At 39.7% G+C, this 6,923-nt stretch overlaps 1 pseudogene; it reads right to left on the bottom strand.

The window, feature by feature from the left end:
- Positions 1-5,953: 5,953 nt before the first annotated feature.
- LOC147427776 (uncharacterized) lies at positions 5,954-6,538 on the bottom strand (annotated as a pseudogene).
- Between the last annotated feature and the right edge of the window lie 385 nt (positions 6,539-6,923).

Genomic DNA, 6,923 nt, shown 5'->3' with positions numbered 1-6,923 from the left:
TGATTTTTCTATCCTGGATTCAGAATTTTTGATAGTGTGATGGTACATTTATGTTTCCTTTTTCTGACTCCCCCTTACCATCACTATCTCCCTCAGTAGTCCATTCCTCTCATAAAGACCGTTTTAGTTCTTGGTATTTCTGTTTACGCTCCAGTTTGGTCCACTCTGGGTCTTTTGTTGTTTGTTGTTTTAATTTTTGTGATTTGTTTGATTTTGTTTCTGTTTTAGCTTTCCGTACTTGTTTTATTTTCTCTCGCGTTCCTTCCTTTCGAACTTTTGAGAATCTTCATGATATTTGATCTTTTACACAATCCTCTGCTTTGACAAGCATTAGGTAGTGAGTTTTATCTTTGATCCTGGGCATCAGGTTCTCCCTCGCTTTGTTTTTTGCTCCTTTTTTTCCTATAGCGTTCTTGGCATCTAGGGTGCTGATTGGAAAAATCATAAAAATTGATATTCCTTGTTTTCTCCCCACACTCACTTGAGTTGTTTGAACATTCATTATCTGCATCGTTATTTACTTCCAGCTACTTCGAGGAGTTATAAAACTCTTCTTGTTCTGGTGGTTCTACAAACTCATCTTCTCCTGGTATAATGCTTACCATGTAATAGAGTAGCACATCATAGCCATCTTTATCGCAAAATTTTGTTGTTGGACTATCTGTAATGGTACAGACATCCAATGTTCTAGTATGTGTTCCCATTCCAGAGGTTCCAAGGCATCTTCAAGAAAAGGTTCCGAAATATAATCCTTGTCCTCAATCGCTCTTTCTAAGGCGCATTCCTCTCTTTTAAAGATCCCACAATGTGAAGCTCCACACATCCATAGCTCTTTTTGTTGCCCTAACCATGTGGGGAGTTCCAATCCTGCCAAAGTAGCTGAATCAAACTCTTCCACTGGTGTCTGGTTCACATCCTTATAACTATGGTCTTTTTAGGTGTATTTTGGTTGTTGTCTCGCCATGTCTGAGGTATATGTGGTCGTAACCCCAATCGTGGACCATCTTTAATTGTCTCATGAATGGCCTTCCCAAGATGATCTCGTAATTGTTCTTTTTGTCGAAATCGACTATTGCAAATGTATGCTCATACTTGATTTCGCACGAGGTGACAATCACTTTTTCTAGGAGTCCTAGAGGCTTCTCCATGAACCCATCTGCCAATTGCAATTTCATTATGGTAGCTCTCAAAGCTGGTTTTCGCCATTTTTTCCAGATTTCCTTGGTGGCGATAGCAACTTCCGCTCCACAGTCAAGAATAGCTTTGGAAACTACTCCTTGGAATTCTACTAGTAGCGTGGTGTTTCCATCTTCTCCCTCACAATACTCTCCAACCTTGTTGGGACGTCATCCTAGCATAGGGAGGACATCAACATAATGTCAATCCGAGGAGTAGGATCCGGCTAGGGCATGGAAACACACAAGTGGCTCGTGCGTGCCAAATGGAGGATTAGAAAGAGAAACCTCACACAAAGAAAGCTACGGAGCGGGTATGATGTTGCTACGAGAAGTGAGCATACTACTTACTCTACCATTCGGCCTAATCTTTCACACACAAGCGTAATCACTCACTACTCTCTAATCAATCACTAATCCAACTCTAATCAAGCACACAATGAGCATAGAATAGCGTAGAATGACCACACCGGGCACCAACACTCTACACAAGCCTACACACACTTAGTAGCATGCTTAAACAAGAGGGAAATATGAAAAAGAGAGAGATTAATAAAAAAATCAGCCACTAATCTTTGATTAATCAAGCATTGATTACACCATGAGCAAATGAGAGAGAAGAGGTTAGAGTTTAGCTATTGGCATGAGGCCGAATCGTCCATGTACGCACGTAGAAAGCTCAAGAACTCCATAGCCATATCCTTCTTCACAAAGCTTATCTCAAGTGAATAAGAATCCCCTTTCACATTGTGTGTTTTGAGTTATATACTCACTAGGCTTTTTAGAAGTGGCCGGGCACCCAAATGGCCAAACTCACTTAATCTGCTATTTGCACTGCCTGGCTCTAAATATAGCTCAGTGTTTACAACTTGGAACTCTTGATGAGCCCAAAACATAATAATTACAACCCACATTTGCGATCATTTGACAGAAAATCCTAAAACTTAAGTGACCGTCAATTGTGACCGTAACTCCATAGATAGTCATCAATTCCAACTTTTCTCTGCATTTGTTGCTTGTATTTGCTTCATCTTCATCTTTACTTTGCATCCGCATCATCTGACCTCGTTAGCATTTACTAAAAATAGTAAATAGCATCTTTGACTGATCCGTCTGGCCACTGTTGACTTAGCAGCCAAACACTCCCCCCATCCGATTTCAGTGCACGTCCTCGTGCGCTGCCTGGTTGGCTGGCACTGGAGAGATTTGAAATTGGTGGTGAATGTTGTTTTGAAGTGTTGTAAGTTGTTGGGTTGACTTGTTGGTGTAATATGAGATTAGGCATTTGGGTTCAAGTAAAAGCAATTGGCTTGAGTTATTATGGGAATAAAGCAAAATAAAAGGCTAGGTATAGTACGTTAGGGTCTGGAAAGCCTGTATTACCAATGGGAAAAAACCTCATGGAAAAACGTGCCCAAAGGTATGCGATCTTATTATGGGAATATACAATGATGGGTGTTTAGGGACTGAATTCGGTGGGCTTATATAAATAACGTGAAAGTGAATTGTTTTAAGCCTTCTGTCCCTTGAAAAGGGTCGATGATCTGCCTTACGTCTGGAGTAGCTTTCTTGCTGCATGTACCTGCAAGGTGAGTGCATGGGTGGAACAATAAAGTGTGCGTAATGCAAATGTCCAATTATGGGACATTCAATATTCTTGCACAGATTTATGCATGGGTAAGATTATGCTGTGCGAGAGAAGAGTATTGATGGGTGCTCCTCAGAGTTAATGAAGCTAAAAAAGTAAATTAAATTCACTTTACTAGCTTTCACTACTCTTGAGAAGGGCGTTTGAAATGGTTCCACTCTCCTAATGTGCACAAGTGCGTGTGTGTTTTGTTTTGCACACTTTGCCTCTCCACCATGATTAAAATAAAATATTGACTATGCTCACCTATCCAGAATGAGCGACTTGATATAATTACGCTCAACTCTTTCAGCTTGAGCTGTAGCCTAATTAGCTAGACTCATAGACCACATAAAAATATTAGGACTTGAAGCTTAGGTCTAACACTTTGCTCATTTATCGGCTCAGCTGCCCGACTCTTGACTTTTTTTTTTTTTTGACTTGACTATTGTCTTGAGCTCTCAACAAAGTATATATCTAGACATTTACAGCTTAGATCCTCAAAAAGAGGGTTATTAAAGGACCATATTGGCAAAGTAGGTTTTTTTCGCCATACCTGGGTGACCTTGGTTGTCAAAATTGGTTGTTTTAACTTTTGGTCCATTATCTGAGAAGATTGGCTAGTTTCATTTTGTTGGAAGTGGGAGATGACTTCAATCTTCTTCTGCTCGTTTGCCTGCTTTGGCACCCATATGTATTTGCTATTTGTTGTTGGCTTATTTTTACAGATGACATATTGACGTTTTGGACGTGTATCCTTGATTTGTCATTGTTTATAGCTGTAATTATCTTCAAGTTGTGTAAAATCTGGTCTTGGTGCCTTGGGTAGCCAGATTTGTTTTTGTTCTTTGTAATATCCATGCGCTTGAAGTATATTTGATGGCACAAATATTTTTGTATGTACTTTTGTATTCGATTGTATCTGTTCCGTGCCATTTTTGGGAATCACGGTTGGTAAATTCCCTTGAAGATATGTAGGCCTTCTAGATTGAGAATCGTTTTTGAACCTGTTTCTAGCCCTGTTGTTCGATCTACTATTTTGAGTTGAAATTGATCTTGATTTACCTGTTTGTTGTTTTGGTTTGAAGCCACTTGCTACTGTATAGCCTGATATCTTTGGTTTAGGTAACCAAACATTTGGATGACACTGTAGTAGCCTTGCTCTTCTAAGCTGTACAGGGAGGCAATCCATCCCATTTGTTTACCTGAATTGTTTGGACTAGGATCATTTACCCAACCTGGATCTTTGACATTGATGTCATTGGCTGCAACATAGGTTTTGATGTGCTGCTTGTGTCTTTGTTTACTCCTGGTTGGGTATTTTGATTGAAAGACCTTTTTATACATTAGTCTAGATTTTTGGTCTATCTTTCCCTAGGGTGTTGAATCCACAACTATTCGCACTGATTATTTAGTTGCATTTGTGACTTCCTTGTTGGACTTCTTTGCTTGTGGATGAAATGCTTTGGTGAGTTCTGCATCTAAACTGACTTGAACAGTTCTTTGTGCCTCTACTTTTGACAATCTGTTTGAGTCTTTAATTTCCTCTACCAGCTGGACAGAGGTATATTGACTCTTTTCTCCAGCTGCAATGCTCACCATGGCCTTTGGTTCACATTGCTCTTTATTGATCTGTTTGGAGGTCTTTTGATAGGCTTCATGCGCTTGATGCACCATTTGATTCTGATTGTTCAAGTTAATTGTGATTTGTGTCACCTTTGGTTCTGTGGCATCTTCCATTGGCAAGACAATATTAGGATCTGACTTTATGACCGCCTCTGCCTTTTGTTTCAAGTCTGCCTTTGAACACATTGAGATGTCTGTTTCTTGGCTTTGAGACTTGATCTCTGGCTTTTCTGAATTTTGATGTACATTCATTAGCGCTGAACTATCTGTGCTATTAGCATTATTATGTAGAATCTTTGATTCCACATTTCTGCATGTTCAAATCTTCAGTGGCAAGTCCTTGACTGCCTGTACCTGCTCTGCTTCTGGGTCACAGATAATTTCTTCATCCACTTCCTCTGACATTGGATCGTCCGCTGCATCTTTGTTGGATCTTTCGACTTCAGGCCTAAAAATTTCCAAGCTATTTGAGACCATCTTTTGTAGCTGATCTTTTTTGGCATCTTGATTTTCATTCGAACTATCATTGACGCCTTTGACCTCCAATATTTTAGTCATAATTTTGTCTCTGGTATCCTTTGACAAGATATGCTTTCTTTCTGGCGACTTTCTATTTGGAGAAATCTGCTTTAATGATTCTCCTGCTTGTAGTCTGACACTGTCTTGGTTTTGCTGCTTCATCATATCTAAGTGCATCTTTACTAGGCAATTGGGTATTAGATGATCAATGCCACATTCGTAGCAATGCACATCTATTCCTATTTGTTCTATACTTGGTCGAGGTATCTGTCCATAATATTGTTGGTATTCGTTTCCCATAGTATCTTTGATCAAATATGTCATCAGCATGACATGTAGATACTTAAAAACCAACACTGACACTGGCTTTGATTGATTTCCCTTATCTTTTTCAACTGTGACATTCTCAAGAAGATTGTAATAGCTTCCATTATAACCCTGGTAGATGGTCGTTTCAGCCCCTTCTTCAGTGACCAGCTTTAATTCTATATCTGTTATCAACATGTGATCCTTTATATGTGACTCGATCCTGTATTTGGCTTTTGTTGTCCGTTGAATTGTAAGAGAGTATTGTGACTCACCTTTGCTGTTTGTAGTTGATAGGGTTGTCCTGATTGCAGTAAGTGAGGTGGAGATTGGACTCCCCCCATCCGAGAGTGTGGATATTCTAGCTCTGTCATCTAGCTCAGCTGATTGAGCTAGGTCTTTGTGAACTCGTGCTAACTCAAAAGCTGATTCTTCCATTGATTGTACGTGTGTTTGTGTTGGTAAATTTTGTGGTGCATGTGTAGTGTTCTGTACCTGTGAATGTTGTGTTGTGGAACTCATCTGTGTAATGAAAGGAGTTGAATTGTGCTCATACAAATTCAAAGTCTGATCATGTGTCAGTGGAAGCCTAGAGATTTTAAAGTGCACTTCCCTATCTTCTAATGATTGACTTTTTGCAATAGTGGCAGTGTGTCCAATATTTACCTGGTTTGATATTATTTCGTCATGTGTCCGTTGCTCAATTTGGTCTTGTGGAGTTGAAGGTGACAAGATGAAAGCTGCAGCTCTTTCCGAGAATTTATCTGCAATAAGATCTAATTCATAGCATCTTCCATCTATATCATAGCTCTTGTCTCCAATGCGCGTTGCCCATAGTGTCCTAGGAACTGACTCACTAAATGTCCTTACTCGCGTGACTTGAACCCATCTTTGTCCATCAGAATCTACATAAATTGGATCTTCCCATCTCGTTTCGTGGATCCAATGAAGGGCTATTGGTTCACGTTGCTTGTTGACTTCTGAAGTGGTTGAAGGCAACTGTCGTTTACACATGTATTCAAGGAATTCCTTCCTGCTGACTGTCTTCATTTTTTGGCAGATTGATTATAGTAGGCCCCATCTCTTGAGTGATTTCTATGTTCTGAGCTACCACTGTCTCTGCATTGGAAGCTAAAGGTAAGCTCATTATCAAGCGGTAAATATTACCACTTGTTGACATGTATTTGTAACCCAACTTTGAACCACCTTCATAAGCTATGAAGCATTGATCTGGCTCTTCTATTGCTTGTTGAGGTGTTTCTGCTTTGTACCATCTACCCTCCATATCTCTATAGAGACTGCTACAATTTTTGTCCTTGTAATTTGACTTTATCAATTGCACAGTGACTCGACAACTGCTAACCTCTGGAAGATCTTGCCTGTGCAATTTTATTATGTCCAACTCACTACCTGGTTTGAGCTTCATGTACACCAATCCTAAACAATCTTCCATTAGGTTCTTTTGTTAATTAGCCATGTTGGTAGCTTCGTCTACTTCCACAACCTGTATTGTCGGGCTTTTCAGCGCATTTTGCTTAGACTTTAGATAGAGATTGTCTGCATCATCCATGTAGCATGGAAAGTCTTTGAAATGACCTATTAACTCCAACCTCACGCCAACTGATTTGACTGTTATTAATGAGCTTGAAGCTGCATCATAACTGCTTTGA

The sequence above is a fragment of the Adiantum capillus-veneris genome, chromosome 23, assembly GCF_014529385.1.
Source record: "Adiantum capillus-veneris isolate H3 chromosome 23, ASM1452938v2, whole genome shotgun sequence".
In the NCBI taxonomy this organism is placed as follows: domain Eukaryota; kingdom Viridiplantae; phylum Streptophyta; class Polypodiopsida; order Polypodiales; family Pteridaceae; genus Adiantum; species Adiantum capillus-veneris.
This window is presented reverse-complemented; position numbering and strand designations above follow the sequence as displayed.